The sequence below is a fragment of the Acinonyx jubatus genome, chromosome E4 (assembly GCF_027475565.1).
Source record: "Acinonyx jubatus isolate Ajub_Pintada_27869175 chromosome E4, VMU_Ajub_asm_v1.0, whole genome shotgun sequence".
Taxonomy (NCBI): domain Eukaryota; kingdom Metazoa; phylum Chordata; class Mammalia; order Carnivora; family Felidae; genus Acinonyx; species Acinonyx jubatus.
Window position 1 is genome coordinate 16,340,084 of NC_069395.1, and position 17,123 is coordinate 16,357,206.

Below are 17,123 nucleotides of genomic sequence, written 5' to 3' on the forward strand. Positions count from 1 at the left end.
CAAAATTGGTACTGCTCTCAAAATCTGTGCTATTCTAACATCAGTGTTCTAGTAAACTGCTGAATCTGCTTCCTCACTCAGAATCAACCAAGGAAACTCTGACTGGTCCCCTTTCCTCTTCAATCCCCCTCTGCCTTTTTATGCTGGTTTAAAGGCAGAAGTCCATCATAGGAATCGGGGGAGGGGGGCGGTATGGAGAAGCTTTAGTGGCCAGAGAAGGTGAAGAAAAACAAGATACTGCTTAAATCCTGGCTTATCAGGGATACTTCAGTTGGGGAAATATGACAAGAACCCAGTGGCCAGCATGGCATAAATGAGAAGCTCAGTTTAAAGAAACAGGATATAAGGATTAACAGTCAAACCAAATACCTTAATGTTGAATTTCCAGCTGAATTATGGCTCTTCAGCTTACTTCTCCCCAAATTTAATATGAGAAGCCAACATAAGACTGAGCCTGCAAGAGTGGGTAGGTAGTCCCAGTTGTGAGGAAAGAATGTCTATGGCAGCTGGGAACCAGAGAGACCCTGACTTGCATAGAAAGACATTCATACAAATTCATTCTTATACCCAGTATTTGTCCACCACTCACTGTTTTGAGTGGTGGGGATATAACACTGAAAAAAATAGACTGCATTCATGAGACATATTGTAATGGAAGATCAGTCAAGAATCAAGGCAACAAATGTGCTAGATGGTAACAAATGATAAAAAACCAGGGGGCGCCTGGGTGGCTCAGTCGGTTGAGCGTCCGCCTTCGGCTCAGGACATGATCTCGCAGTTGATGAGTTGGAGCCCCACATCAGGCTCTGTGCTGACAGCTCAGAGCCTGGAGTCTGCTTCAGATTCTGTGTCTCCCTCTCTCTCTGCCCCTCCCCACTCATACTCTGTCGCTCTCTCTCTCTCTCAAAAATAAATAAACCTTAAAAAAAAATTCAAATGACAAACAACAAAATCAGTAGGGAAAGGGAAACAGGATGCCAAAGGGTCCAAAATCGTAAGTTGGCTGGGCAAGGGAGGTCCCAGTGATAGGTAACCTTTGAGTAAAAATACAAAGGAGTTGAGGACAAGCATTGTGAAGATACCCGGGGGAAGAGAATTTTAAGCAGAGACAATAGCAAATGCAAAGCCCTGAAGTAGGAGCAAGCTTGTTTCCTGTTTGAGGAGGAACAAGGGCATCAGTGTTGATGGAGTGGAGCAGGTAAAAGAGACGTGAACAAGAGAGGAGTTTAGAGAGGTAGCAGCACAAGACCTCATTAAAGGCCAGCTTGCTCTGGGTAAGGCAGGGAGAGGGGCATTGGCAGATTTATCCATCAGCTTCTGTCACAATAATTCAGTGTAACAAATCATTTCTAAACCTACTAGCTTAGCAAACAACCATCTGTTCTCACTCATGCCTATTTGGTTGTGTTGGTCAGCTGATCTAATCTGGTCTCAGATGAGCTTCCTCCCAAGATAAAGATTGGTCCAGATCTGCTCCAGGTTCTCTTATGCTCCTTGGACCCATGGGCTACCCAGGTCATATTTTTTTCTAGTGATACTAGAGGTACATGGGAGCAAGTTTAAATGCACAAAGACAGTTCAAGTTTCTGCTTGTGTTGCCTCCACTAATACTTCACTGGTCAAAGCAAGTCACATGGCTGAGTCCAAAGTCAAGAGGTTGGAGGATGCATTCCACCTCTAGTGGAGGAAATATAAAGTCACAAGGCAAAGGGTATGAATACAAGGGCTCACTAGAATATTGTGGCTCATAGTTCAATCTATGACAGAGATCCAAGCAAAGGAATCCAATGGCTAACTTTTGTTTTAACAGGATCACTCTATCAGCTGTTGAAGGAGACTGAGGGAGGAAAGAACTCAGAGGAAGATCAATCCAAGAGTGACGATGGTGCCTCAGATCAGAGTGATTTGCAGTGCAGATGGCAAGGAAGGTCTGTATTCAGGTTACATTTTGAAATAATAGCATGACATTTGTCAAAGAAAAATTGCACTGGACAAATTAAACAGGCAAGTGTGACTTTATTCAAGGCTATTACAAGAGAGAGAGCTTGAACTCAATTCTGCTAAAAAAAAAAAAAAAAAGGAAGTGTAAGCACTGAGACAAGCTAGTGGAAATGTCCTAGAGAGGAAGTTGGTCAACTATGATTTGGTCATATGTGTTTTCTAATTGTTACTTATCACAGTTAGGCTCCCATCTTCCCACAGAGACTGGGGGATAAAACACCATCACCTTCTATGATTACATTTCAAAAGGATGGTTCCCCAATCTCTGAGAAAGGTACTCTTGGGTTGTAAAACTGGCCAAAACCTGGGAGAAAATTTATCTACGTTTCAAAGAGGTAGAGAAAGAATGTGCAATTACAAGTTTGCTGAAGAAAATGCTCTATGAAAAGAGAAGTAAGGGACCTATGGTCAAGAAGAAACCTGTCTGAAGTTTAGTGCAGTGGAGGGGACTTTATGGCCATCTTGGTCATAGTTAAGTGCATGTACTCTAGCATGAGACTCTCTAGATTAAATTCTGGCTCCTCCAATTCCTAACTTGTGACCTTAACTTAACATCTTGTGCTTCAGTTTTTTCATCTGTAAAATGGGCATGAGAAAGTGTCATACCCATGTGATTAAGTGGGGATTAAAATAGTTAATATATGTGTACAGCATTCAGAACAATTCCTAGCATGTAGTAAGCAATAGTTATTATTATTATTAATATCAAACTAACAGATTCTCCTAAGGAGTCAGAGATCAGGTATGAGCAGAACAGAGGAGTGAAGAATAACTTCAAGATGTTTTGTTTTGTTTTGTTTTTATCAGAATTACTGCAAAGGTGGAGTTGCCACTTACTGAGATAGGGAAGGGTGTACGCACAGATTTTAGTGTATGGGAAGTAATAAGTCCAACCGAAGGAAGGATTAAATTATGTAATGTCATTTGTAATGTCATTTCACTTTCTTCCTTACTTAAATATATATCATATACTGTATTTTAAGAGTTCTGAGTACAGGGGTGCCTGGATGACTCAGTTGGTTAAGCAACTGACTCTTGATTTTAGCTCAGGTCGTGATCTCAGAGTTGTGAGATCAAGCCCCATGTCGGGCTCTGCCCTTACAGCACGGAGCTAGCTTGGAATTCTCTCCCTCTCTCTCTGCCCCTACCCTGCTTACGTTCTCTCTCTTTCTTTCTTTCTCAAAACAAATAAACAAACATTAAAAAAAAAGTTCTGAGTAGGATGTTAAGAGGCTTTCATGTTATCTTTTTCCTTTATGTCCCCAATTAGACATTGGTATTTATAAGGGAAGATATATTAGACAAAGATATTAATTATTGTAAGCCCTAATTAAAAAGAACAAAATGCTATGGAAAACTATTCTTAAAAGTTTGTGTTGCTAGCCCTAACATGTATTTATTTGAGCCATTAAAGAATCACCCTTGGGGTGCCTGGGTGGCTCAATTGGTTAAATGTCTGACTTCTGTTCAGGTCATGATCTCGAGGTTCATGAATCTAGCCCTGCGTCGGGCTCTGTGCTGACAGGTCAGAGCCTGGAGCCTGCTTCAGATTCTGTGTCTCCCTCTCTCGGCCCCTCCCCTGCTTGCACTCTGTCTCTCTCTCTCTCAAGAATAAATTTAAAGGGGCGCCTGGGTGGCTCAGTCGGTTAAGCATCCGACTTCAGCTCAGGTCATGATCTCGCGGTCTGTGGGTTCGAGCCCTGCATTGGCTTCGTGCTCCAGCTCAGAGCCTGGAGCCTGTTTCACATTCTGTGTCCCCCTCTCTCCCAGACCCTCCCCCGTTCATGCTCTGTCTCTCTGTCTCAAAAATAAATAAACGTTAAAAAAAATTTAAAAAAAGAATACATTTAAAAGACATTAAAAAAATTAAAGAAGCACCCTTCGTTCAGAAAGCCAAGTATTGCCTTGAATAAATGTTCTACCTGCAAAGGCTATGCCTTGTTTATCACAGCGTCACCATGTCCCAGTGCAGTCCCAGCCACACAAATGTGCTCAATAAATATTTATGGAATAAATGAAACCATAGGCTGACACTTTATGTTTAGTGTAGTTGTGTCCACATAAATATTGCTTTGTAATCCTGTGAAATATTTGACTTGCTGCATGTGTAATTCTGTTAGCCTGCAATTTGCCAAATGATAGATCAATATATTAAAATTCTCAACTTGAGGTTTGCATTAGCATTTTTAGATAAAGAACATGGCCAGCAGGCTAAATTCCATCCAAACTCTTGATAGTATTACAACATAATAATTGTACTATTAATGAACGCATTAAAAACAAGTAGAAAAAAAAATCCAGATTTTACTTCATATAGATAGACAAGTTTATATAATGTGGCGGCCTGGTTTTTCTTTTAGTAAAGGATTAAATAATATGTTTCTGTGTAAGACTTTCCTAGTCCTAAGGCTAATGGTTATCAGGTTTATCTTTTGTTTCCCTCCCATTCTCCCTCCTTCATCCTTTCCTCTCTCTCTTCCTCTATTTCTTCTTTCTTTCATTCTTTTCTTCCTTCTTTCCTTAATTTCATTATCATTTTTTCAAGAGAGAAATTCTGATCTCTAAAATGAGAAGCAGATGTACAGAGTTGGGAACAGAGAAATGTTTTTAAGGTTAATAAAGTCAGAGTTGTATTTTGAATATTATTTGCTTATTTTATTGTCATCCTGATTAATAAATTCTTGGAAAACACATAGTTAAAACATTTCCTCAAAGAAAGAAAAGGATATCCATAAGAATCTGTTGCAAATATGTTATTATCTCAAGTATTGAGTAATTGCCCTATGGTGGGATTTTTTAATCATTTGAGACTTCATTAGGCCAATAGTGATTCCATACTCTATTTAAGAGAAGAAATAATTTGGAGAAAACCAAGAACAAATACAAACAAAATAAATTACTTAACACAATTACAATAATTCTTTTTAGCATTTTTCTTGCTTAGTAAATGATATTTAAAGTATTACTTTTAAAGTCTGTTAAAATAAATATGCACTATATTTCATGATTAAGAGAAGAGAGACATTTTTAAAGAAACAAATATCAGATTTAATGATTCCCTTATAATATTAGTAAAACTTCCATTGCGTTTGTTTCTCAAAAATTTCTGCATGAACTGAAGTTTTGTGTCCTAAGTTTTATTTTTGATGCCCATATCAGGGCTGTTTCACATTCACATCTGACTATTCTTTTATGGTAATATATGTTCAGTGTTAAGTCATGCACTCCTTCAGCCTCCTTGTTCAGTGGTTAATGATTTGTAAACAAACATTTAAAAGCTAATTAAGAAAACCTATATTCTTGTGAAAAAAATTATTCCCTAGTTTGATCCAATTTTTGTAAATTGAATCTGGACTGGGTCCTTGGATAGAAAATATGTTATTCTACAAGCATTTGCACAGTCTTCCAAGGATCTATGAGGGAAGCTTCTTGAAATATCTTCTGTTTGAGTTGTGTGAGCTTGATTAGCAAGATATATTCCAGGTCACAATCTCTGATACCATTCTGCTTATTTAAGTTTGTGTTTAAGGCATAAATCTAAGTTGAAGTCTGATATTGGTGGGATAAGAAAAAAACATTAGAAATGATATATATATACTTAATGTATTATTAAAAAATTATTGAACTTTTTTACATATTGAACAAGTTGTTAATAAAATAACATTTGTGATGAGCAAGAAAGGAGTATTTTGTAATTCTTTAACTTTATGAAAAATATATTTGAAAACATATAAGACATGTCCACATTTATTTTTATTCTGTTTCCTATTATGTTCCATTGATTGCTTGTCTACCCAGAGACTATGCTTTATGAGGGTAGAATCTCTTTGACATCTGATTGCAACCCAGGAATGGGTTAAAATATTTAAAAATCTGATTTTTATTATTTTCATAGATGCAATTGAACATTTAAATTATTATTCATTGTTTCTTATTTCCTTATTATTTATTGCGTATTCTCTGCTATTCAAGCAATTACAGGATTTACATTAGACTTCATTATATTCTCCAATACACTGGTCAATCAGGTGAATTGTTTGAGAATTCTCATGAGTTACCAAGATTGTTGCAATGGTATCATATACCACCCATGAGTCAATAAACTGTCATATTATTGTAAACACTCCACTCCCACTACTCTGCTAATTTATTTCTGTGAGGATATTTTGTGGGAGATGAGTGATATCAATAGCCTTTATTTTATTTTATTTTATTTTGTTTCTTTAAGTTATATTCAGTTGACTTAAACAGTTACAGATTATCTAAGATTTTTAAAAGTCAGATTTGAAAAATGGGAAATTATCCATTTGTGCATATAACTATATCTAGATGTTTAGCTAATGAATATATTCAGATATTTTTCAGAGTAAAGAGTTGCACTGTGAATTCTGTGTTAGATATGTTTTAGATTTGATGTTAGATGTGTTTTAGAGAACAAAGTAAGACTAAGATACCTTGCTACTAAATTCGGTTGTTTACATCTAGTATACTATGTTAAGACAGAAGTCATGCATTGACTTCCATGTCTTTAGACACCAGAGAGAGTTTAACTATCATTATGCTCTCATTAAAACATAGACTAGTTTTACAGAGAAAAATTGTTTTTCTTAAGAGGAAGATAAAACGAAAGTTTAATGCCTACATTGGTTGTTAGCCCAGTGGAAGTATATACAAATAATCAAATCTTACCGATGTAATTCGTATATTTCTGTAGCATTGGTTCTGAAGAATACAGTGGATTACATTAAAATGTAGAAGTGTGTTACACTTTCATTAGTTTTCTCTTTAAGTTCAACCCATTTCTTCTTTAATCTATTGATGAGGAGTTGGGTTTATAATTATTTGCATACTTTTTATATAACTCTTCAAATTTGCAAATATTGTAAATATAAACACTTCTCAATATTATTTGATTAATATATAAAAATCTGAAAATGGATGCTTATTAATCACAAGATTACAGAGTAGGGAAATGGATACACCAATAGAGCCAAAGTATTTTTAAAACTTCAAAAAGTTATTTTTTTTAAAATTACTGATTCTGACTTGATTTATGGAAACTAATTGAAATGGAGACGTGTGGCTAGGTAATGTGCCGAATGATAGGTTGTATAAATCTCATATTCTTCATAATCATTTTTGTAGCTCAAATCCTTTGGCCATTATGTTGGCTTACCATTTTGTCTTTTATAGACGTGTTCTTTTAATGAAATATGCAATTTAAAATGGAATATGTCACACCTGGGTGGCTCAGTCGGTTGATCATCCAATCGGCTCAGGTCATGATCTCATGGTTCTTGAGGGGCTCCATGCTGACAGCTCAGAGCCTGAAGCCTGCTTCAGAGTCTGTGTCAGCCCCTCTCTCTGCCCCTTAGCCACTCGCACTCTGTCTCTGTCTCTCTCTCAAAAATAAACATTAAAAAAATAAAAAATAAAATGGAATATAAATATAAGCATTACTGCTTTCAGAAGTATGTATAAGAGACCTTCCATTTCAATGGTAGTTTAACACATGACACGTTATCACCACAACACTTATGTTTCTTCACATATAACTAAGATTTCAGAGGAGGAAAATATAAATAAAATGGTATTATGTATGTGGTCAAACTACTTCAAAAAATACACAGGAAAATAAATTTTTAAAACATTTCATTTTTTTAAGTAAACAGAATGGTTACCTTTACTCTCATTACACACAAGATATTTACAAAAGCAATTGCTTTTTTTAAATTACGTTTTGTTTAAATCACATTTTAGAGGAAAGAAAATTTAAGGGATGATTCTGAAGAGAAAGTTATTTCCAATTATGTTTCTAAAAGTGTAATGAAAAGAAGGTAATCATTTAAAACATCGGGATAAACAAACTACCAGGAGCCTACTGATGACTGGAACTCTTACAATTAGCATTGTTAATTAGCACATATTTTGTATGTTATATCTACTATATATTCTTACAATAATATCTAACTTTTTCTTAATTTTTTCAGTATTTCTAGGCTATGCGGTTCTCTGTCAATTTTTCCAAATTGTCTCAAATAGCCAAGAAAATTTTCAATATATTTACTTATTTTTAAAATCTGTGTGTAAGTACACTCATGCTGTTTCAACCTGTATTGTTCAAGAGTCAACTGTTTATACATCTATGTTTGTAAAAATGTCCCATGAAATATATTTTGAAATCAGGCATGGAATTGGGAATCAACTTAAAAACCAGACTGAGAAAGATACAGAGAGAAACATTATAATTTTATCAAACTCCTTTTAGGACCCATTCTTATAAAGAAAGTTTGTTTTTGGCAGATTCACTCTTAGAAATATCCAACAATTACTATGATATAAATGAGCATATAAATAGATATGATCATATTACATGTATTATTTTCTAATTTTAGGTTTCATTTTCCATTGTTGAATTTTTTTATGGTTTACTCGAGGTTAATTTGAACATGGAAAACAATATAACAGTATTTGTTCTTGGGATCAATACTTTTTGAGTAAAATAGCAGTTTAGGATGTAGGTAATTTCCTTGGTGTGGTGGCATAGGTAATAGCCACCAGGAAGATAATGCAGATTTCTGTGACAAAGAAATAAATGACTAGAAGTCCCGGGACTCCATTCTTGAAAATCCTTACTCTCAAATCTCCAATTGCTTTGCAATTATAGGATAAATAGTTATAAGAATCCTTACTACCTACTTTTAAAGAACAAAATGAACGAAGTAATAAGAAGTGTCAAATACTCTATTGCAAAAGATGTATTTCCTTGAAATTAGTAGTTTCTGCAGGAGTTAATACTAAAGGTAAGACTCAGACATTTCTACTGTTGCTCTTGAAATGCTACCTGTTTTTCTTCAATTGCTTCCAATTGTTAGCATTTCTCTCTCATCAATGTGCTGTCTGACCACACTTAAAAGGCCAAGGTGACAACTACATTGTATTCCTGTTGATCATGCTTCTATTGATTAGATGGTTTGGGAAGAATGTTGAACTACAGGAAGTTTCTGCACTGTCAATCCCTAATTTGATTTACACAGTAACCATTTTAAGGACTAGAGTCGTTTTTCATTTTGTCCAGTTTCCAAAAGCTAAACTGTCCTTGATCAAGAAACATAATGCTCAGTCAGTTGGAATTTTTCTCTAGTACAAGATTTCACTTATCTTATTTACTATTATAATTTTAAGAAATAGTATCAGCCTGAATATTTAAATGTGGAATTTCCTAGCAAATAGAAATTAATTAATTTGAAGATAATTTTAGGCTGGATTAACATTGTGTATGTCATCCTAAATCAGATATTGGAAGACCCAGTTGGGCCATCAGTGAAATAAGTTAAATCCTACTCAGAATTTATGTAAACACAGAACAAATATAAAAACTAACTCCATGCAATGATGTGGTACTGTTTAAAAGGCACCCTTCTTTACTTCCTAGGACTCGAGAGTGATGTTCTGCTGAGACGGCACTGGGCCCCAAAGACACTATATGAGACAAGAAAACTGGCAAGACTCTGCTCTTGACTTCAGAGAACTTTTGCTAGACATCAACCATACAGAAGTGTCTTGTCTATTGAAAATGTTGGAGTAGCAGTATCAGGATGACCTTTTGTTACTTTTTGCCATCCGTCAATTATATTAGTTTTATGCTCTTTAATTTCATAAAAGAATTTCACACTAAAGCAGATAGAACAAATGGCAATTGTCATTGACTTTCAGTCCCCATTTACTAATTTCCCCAGAAAATCTGGCTTATGATTTTATCAGAAAGAAAATGATCATACATCATTGACTTTATAAAACTAGTCATATTAAAATTCAAAATTTGTTAAATTTAGTTATTATTAACATGTAATGTAAAATAACATGTAATGTAAAATATTTTATTGTTACTTTTTTTTTTACTTGTGAGCAAACCTGTGTGTGTGTGTGTGGCAGTCAGCAACTGAGAAAGGTTTCTTTAATTCTTTGCAAGAGAATTTAAGTACAATGGAAATAGCATATTAACTTCTTTGAAACAGAGTGTGGTAGACAAAATAACAGTTCTCTAAACAACCACATTTGAGAATAATATATTTCCTTTCTTGGCAAAAGGGACTTTGCTGATGTGAGTAAGAGTGAGGACCTTTTAGGTAGGAAGGTGATCCTGGATTCTCAATGTAGGTCCAAACTACTCATGTAGTCCCTTAAAAGCAGAGCACCTTTCCCAACTTTGATCAAAAAGAGGATGTGGAAATGGCAGATGATTCAGAGAGCTGTCATGGGGCCAGTTCTGAAGATAGAAACAGGCTGCACACCAAGGAATGTGGAAAGGTGTTGGAAAAGGTGGGGAAAGAGATTCTCATTTAGAGCCTCCAGAGGGTGACCAGCTCAGGTGGACATCTTGATTTTAGCTTTGTGAGACCTGTGTCAGACTTCCAACCTTCCAAAGTCCTACATATATTTGTGTTGTTCAGTTCACCACAATTGTGGTAATTCCTTCTGATAGCTGTAGACAATTAATACAAGGGTACTGTTTTTCAAAACTTACTGTCTCTCTGTTCCACTCCTGATTCTCTTGTGTATCAAAAGAGCTGTGTTTAATCAAGTTATATGGGACACCTGAGTGGGTCAGTTGGTGAAGTGTCCAACTCTTGGTTTCGGCTCAGATCATGATCTCACAGTTTGTGAGTTCAAGCCCCACGTTGGGCAGACAATGTGGAGCCTGCTTGGGATCCTCTCTCTCTCCCTCTCTCTCTGTCTGTACTCCTCTCTCTCTCTCAATAAATGAATAAATAAAAACAAAAAAATTAAGTTATATAGTGCTATATCTATCCATGTCATGGAAAAGTTATGAGTTTCTAAATAAAAAACTACTTGTATGTGTTTCATCAATCCTTCAAAACTTAGATTAAAAACACCTTTTCCCTTTTTGGTAGTAGTTATGTTCTCTTTAAAAACACCCTTGTTTTAGGGATACAGGAGTACTGATGCATAGGGGCACTTGTACCCCAATGTTTATAGCAGCACTCTCAACAATAGCCAAATTATGGAAAGAGCCTAAATGTCCATCAACTGATGAATGGATAAAGAAATTGTAGTTCATATACACAATGGAATACTATGTGGCAATGAGAAAGAATGAAATATGGCCCTTTGTAGCAACGTGGATGGAACGGGAGAGTGTTATGCTAAGTGAAATAAGCCATACAGAGAAGGACAGATACCATATGGTTTCACTCTTATGTGGATCCTGAGAAACTTAACAGAAACCCATGGGGGAGGGGAAGGAAAAAAAAAAGAGGTTAGAGTGGGAGAGAGCCAAAGCATAAGAGACTCTTAAAAACTGAGAACAAACTGAGGGTTGATGGGGGGTGGGAGAGAGGGGAGGGTGGGTGATGGGTATTGAGGAGGGCACCTTTTGGGATGAGCACTGGGTGTTGTACGGAAACAATTTGACAATAAACTTCATATATTGAAAATAAATAAATAAATAAATAAATAAATAAATAAATAAATAAAAACACCCTTGTTTTTTCATTAAATGAAGAATACCATAATATCAATGAGAGACTCACTGATTCTTCAGATTTTCCCAGTAGTTATAAATTGTTTCTCCCATGATCTGATACTGCTGGGATTAAACTTTACCTTCAGCATTCTTGGTTAATACATGACATTCTTCCTCAAGGTAAGATGGGCAGATAAAAACTGACTTGTAAATTCACGTACAACTTTACATTTATTCATCCTTTTCTTTTTCTGTAACTGCCTCTACTATTCTCATAGGGAGAAGCAGTTTAGAAAAACAAACTTGATGCTACTCGTACCTAAGACCCACCACCCCAAAGCAACACAGGAAATAACAGTGTAGATATTTTTCAATGCTTAAAGTTGTTTTTAGAAACGTCCTGAAAGCCATGTTGGCCACCGCTGTCAGTCCCACCTGGGTCAGAGACAATGACCCACAGGCGGTTCATTCTGTCTCCAGATGGAGATGGGAATTTCTAAATGCCTAGAAATCCTTTTCTTGCCTACATAATATTAACCCACATAAGTCACTTAAATTGTTTCATTTTATTTCAAAGAAAAGCAAAAAAAAGGTGTTAATTTTGTCTGAAATTTGTTTTATTGAATAGAAAACATCCATTTTTATGGTACTGATATCATCAAATTTAAGCCTGTAAACATGGACCTGTCTATGTAGGGATACCCTTTTATTCAGAAATGAATGTTAAACTTTTAGCATATGCTTTCCCTAGATAATTACAAAAATCTGTTCTCTTTTGAAAAGAAAATAGTTTATCTCTTCTTTCTGAAATGACTTGCAGAGACATTTAAAATGCCAACATTTTAGATTTCAAACACAATTCAAATATTTGGTGTTCTAGTAATTATGCAAATGATAAAATCAATGCATGTCAAGAATTTGTGTCTGATTTCTGATCAGATAATTCTGTTGTGAGATGTCATGCTGAAAGCAGTGAAGCTCTACTATGACAAACAAAATTAACTTGAAAGTATCACAACTATAGGGGCAGGTGCCTGGGTGGCTCAGTGGGTTAAGTGACCAACTTCGCCTCGGGTCATGATCTCACGGTTTGTTGGTTTGAGCCTCGCTTCAGGCTCTGTGCTGACAGCTCAGAACCTGTAGCCTGCTTTGGATTCTGTGTCTCCCTTTCTCTCTCTGCCCCTCCCCTGCTCATGCTCTCTCTCTCAAAAGTAAATAATAAAATTTTAAGTGTATCATGAGCTATTAATTCTCTCTCTGTCTCTCTGTCTCTCTCTCTCTCACACACACACACACACACTCACACACAAACACACAAGGTTTGGGGGAAAATGTTTCAAATATTTCCAAACCAAATGTTGTGTTGACAAGAGTGTTCACTGTGTTAAATGACTGTCATCTATAATTAGTACATATTGAGCAACAGGATAGGTGTTACATCCGGTGTTACAGCAGGTAGAGGACTGTGCTAAAGAAAGTTAATGGCAATTTCTATGGTGAGCAGTGATGTCCACTGAATACGGAAAGCCCAGTTTACAATCTTGCTAAAACGATAGCTTAATTTTCTCTTTAGCTTTTCCCAGAATGTGTGTTTTATCTGGAAAATGATGCATGCTTTTAATTTTCGTGACATGCTACATTGTTGCAATGCCATATAATTGAGCATTTATCATTGTTCCTATGCCGCAGCACCTCGGGTAGCATAGGAGCCAGCTTGCTTCCAAACTCTACAGCTTTCTTATGCAGATTCCTGATATGGTGCTTCTGTTGCCAAATGCAAAATATATTGTACTATCTTGTAAATGATATTTTTTCCCCTGTGTTAATAAGGTCACTCAAATGTAGCATTGAAGAACTGTGAATTGTGCTTAATATCTTACCTAATGGCTAAAGGCAGAGAAATGAAAAAAAAAATTGTCCTTTACATTACTCTGGCTTTTTAAAAAGATTTTCTTATGTTTTAATTGTTACTGGTTTTTATTCAACCAGGAAAACATTCCTATATATTTATTCTCACTTTTCTCATTTGAAGGCACTATTGTTGCAAAAATAATGATACTATTACTACCAAATCTAATAATATTCATAGCCCACACTTACATGGTACTTTTTATGGCCCAGAAGCTGTTCCAAGCACTTTCTGTATATTAACTTGGGTTTCATAACAGTGTTTTCAGATATTACTATTATTATCCCCATTTCATAGGTGAGATTGAGGTACGAAAATAAAAGAAAGTCTGTCCAGCTACTTGGTGATGCAGTTTGGATTTGAACCTCAGGATTCTGGATTTAGGGTCCATGCTCTTAAACCCTATAGAAAAACTGTTAACAAAATTTATTGGAATAAGACTGACAAAAATTATTGATCAAGAATGTCAATAATTGTAAAAGTGTCCACGATATTTTTTCTTTAGTGTTTATTTGAAAATAAGTTCTAATAGTAAATGCATCTTATGTAAAATTTTGTGAAAATACTTTTTAAGTCTCTAAATAAAATCATACATTCTCTCTTTATTCCATATGTATTTTGGTAGTACCCTTGTACTGTTTATTCTGCAGGTGCTTCTTTTCCCACAGATTGCATATTGCCTCCCAAGGAAGGTTATATTTACTGACATGTTATGTAATCTTCAACCATATCAAAGTTCATATCATGTTTCCAGCAAAATGAAATGTGTTTTATCCTATGGAGCCCCGATGTTGGTCAAGAGGCTTGTCCACATTCATAAATTGTCTGAAATTCTTTCAAAACTCTGGATGGACATCATTTGGTAGGTGGCTCACTTAGCAGGGTTTAGTTTTCACTATAGGAAAAAAAATTAAACTGGGAAAAATAAATTGGGAAAACTGTCATAATGTGGACAGTTTTCAGTTTCATTTAACAAGCTCTGTGTTGGGCACTTGCACATAAGCGCCTGCTAGAGCAAGTTGGGATATCAGCTGTGGAATGAAAAGAAAGCTGGAGCTATGCGGTGACCTTGCTGCGGTGCAGGCAAGGAACTGATGCTAAAGCTCATCCTACCAAATGCAGCCAGTCAGTAAGAGGTCCAGTACTAATATTGGTGTAGATATGATTCGGCCTGATTCAGCCACTTATCAAGACTGAGGCGCCAAACCTGGTTGGTGGAGCACAGTGATGGAGAATCTGAGCAAATATAAGATCTCCAAATTTGACAGGTGGCAATTATGGGCCTGTGACTGTAGCACATACTTAGAAGGTGATTAAAAGAAAAACATGCAAAAAGCTAAGCATAAGACTAGAGACCCAATTAAACTGTCTGCTATTCAGAACCACAGTGTGTACTGAAATATCCCATGACATAATGAATCATGGATTAGAAGAGGGATAATCAGACAAAATCACCCAGATGGAAGAGAAAGATAGAGAGGGAATTGTGTACTGTTCAGGTATCTATTCTCACCACCCGAACACCAAATCTCAACTCTAACACTATCACTCTACTAAGTTCTAACCGTTCAGAATATTGAGCTCAGGAGAACAGAAATGTAGAATTCAAGAAGGTGGTCCAAAAATAACTTCTGAAGCAACGTAACATTTTACACTATTAATAAGGGTCACAGGATTATGCTTGCATTCAAGACTTGGTTAAAAGATTAATTTAACATTCTGCTTAGGAAAAGGTATTGCTAAAATTTTTGGTGCTTAATTTATTGGAATTTAAAAAATAAATTAAACATATTTGAATTACAATTGGAAATAGACTCAAGAGAAATGCTACAAAATTGTTATGAATATAAGATATATCTTTTTTTCCCCCTAAAATAGGTTCTAGAGTATTGATTCATTTTTGGTGGGGCACATCCTGTTGAAGGCTACAGAGAAAAGGTCAGTTTTCTGCAAAATTACTTTCATTATGTTGTCCCCGAAGGTACAAGACAAGTTAATTTAAAAATGCAATTACATCTTCACACCAAATATATCTGGATTAAAAATAACAAGAAAGTGGGGTTTTTTTAGTTAAAATTTGAAACAAGTGAAATTAACTTAAATCTCATTAAGTCTGTCTTTTATTTTAAGTAAATATCCAACAAGGAGCTAGGTTATGAAAAGTTAAAATATAATACTTTTGAGAGAGTTGTAAGTTTAAATGAACAATTTGAACGGAAAATTAGAAATTCATTGTGAGTACTTTTTAAGCTTTATCAAGTTATAATTGACCTACAAACAATTGGACGTGTTTCATGTATACCTTTTGATGAGTTTGGATATAGGTGAACATCCACAATACCATCGCCACAATCAAAGTGCTAAACATATGCATCACTTCCAAAAATTCCCTTGTGTTCTTTTGTGGTTTTGTTGTTACTGTTGCTTTTTGTTTTTGTGCTAAGAACACTTAACATAAAGCTATAATATTAACATGGTTTGAAATGCACAATAACACATTATTAACACAAGATACCATGTGGTACAGAAGAACTATAAAACTTACTCATTTAGTATAACTGAAACTTTATACTCATTAAGTAACAATTCCCCATTTATTGCAGATTATTTTCATAAAACACAATGTTTATTTTTTAACAGGTAGACAATTGTGTTTACAATATTGTGGATTACTCAGTAGAACTCTACCTCTCATTTTAATATGAAATTGCTACTAAATAAATTATAATGCCATGTTTTAGGTAAATGTTCTCCATAGTAGACAGGTTCACAGGAAGAGAGGAAAGGTATCTGTTGGGTTCTATTATGTGCCACTATCTTAGGTGTGTTGTCTCATTTAGCATAGAAACGGAAGTCCAGAGAGGTTAAGTAATTTACCCAAACCACAAATGTACTAAATGTATTTTTAAAAAAGGTCTATATTTAAGCCTGTCAGACATCATATGAGTGCTCTTGGCCTCATATTTCCTGAGATGACATACTTTCTCCGGTCACTCATGCTGGCCTGAATCACCAGGGCCTCCTCTGTGGGCCTTGGATTCTGAGTCTGTCACGAGGAAGAAGCTTCAGCAAAGTCACCAGGCAGCATAGCTCCTGAAGCTGGAAGGGACCCACAAGAGCGCTCTAGTCAACAGCACAATTACTTGGTCTACACCGCTTAGTGAGGCCGCTTACAAATTGAGAACCAAGACTATCTGCCTCCACACTCAGACAGGACACTGAAAACCGAAACCACAGCTGCCTGTGTGTAACAGTGGGTCTTTGCCATTTCACTGCCTCCTTTGGCATTGCTTCACTTCTCAGGGAGACATCTACCCAAACGGTTTGATGGTTCATTTTATGTAGTCGCTTCTGAAAAGACTCATTTATTCCTCAATGGGAAATGTTAGTAGACAACAAAGCTTCAAAGGTCACTTTTTGCAAAATTACTTTCGTTAGGTTGTCCCTGAAAATAAAGACAGGTTAATTTAAAATTGCAATTTGAATTCGAGCCTTAATTTTTAAAAAATTCTCCCACCATTCCTGAGCTATTATATCTGGATTCATACCTAATCCTACACACACCCCTCTTTGAAAGAACTGCCTTAAATCCATTTCCCAGTTCTCAACAATTTCTGACATTCCTGTCTCTGCTCTGATACACCGGCAATGGTTTGCTCTTCCTTATGGCAGTAAGCAATAAACCTTTGCTTTTCAACAGATCACTGGTGATATTTAGGAAGCCAA

General features: G+C 35.7%; 1 long non-coding RNA gene across 1 annotated transcript in view; it reads left to right on the plus strand.

The window, feature by feature from the left end:
- The window catches only part of LOC128313036 (uncharacterized), a 65,943-nt gene extending 55,504 nt beyond the window's left edge, over positions 1 to 10,439 (plus strand). Inside the window, exons 2-3 of the long non-coding RNA XR_008293149.1 lie at positions 1,811 to 1,928; positions 9,437 to 10,439. This is a non-coding gene — a long non-coding RNA (uncharacterized LOC128313036). The remainder of the gene's footprint in view (positions 1 to 1,810; positions 1,929 to 9,436) is intronic.
- Positions 10,440 to 17,123: the final 6,684 nt, after the last annotated feature.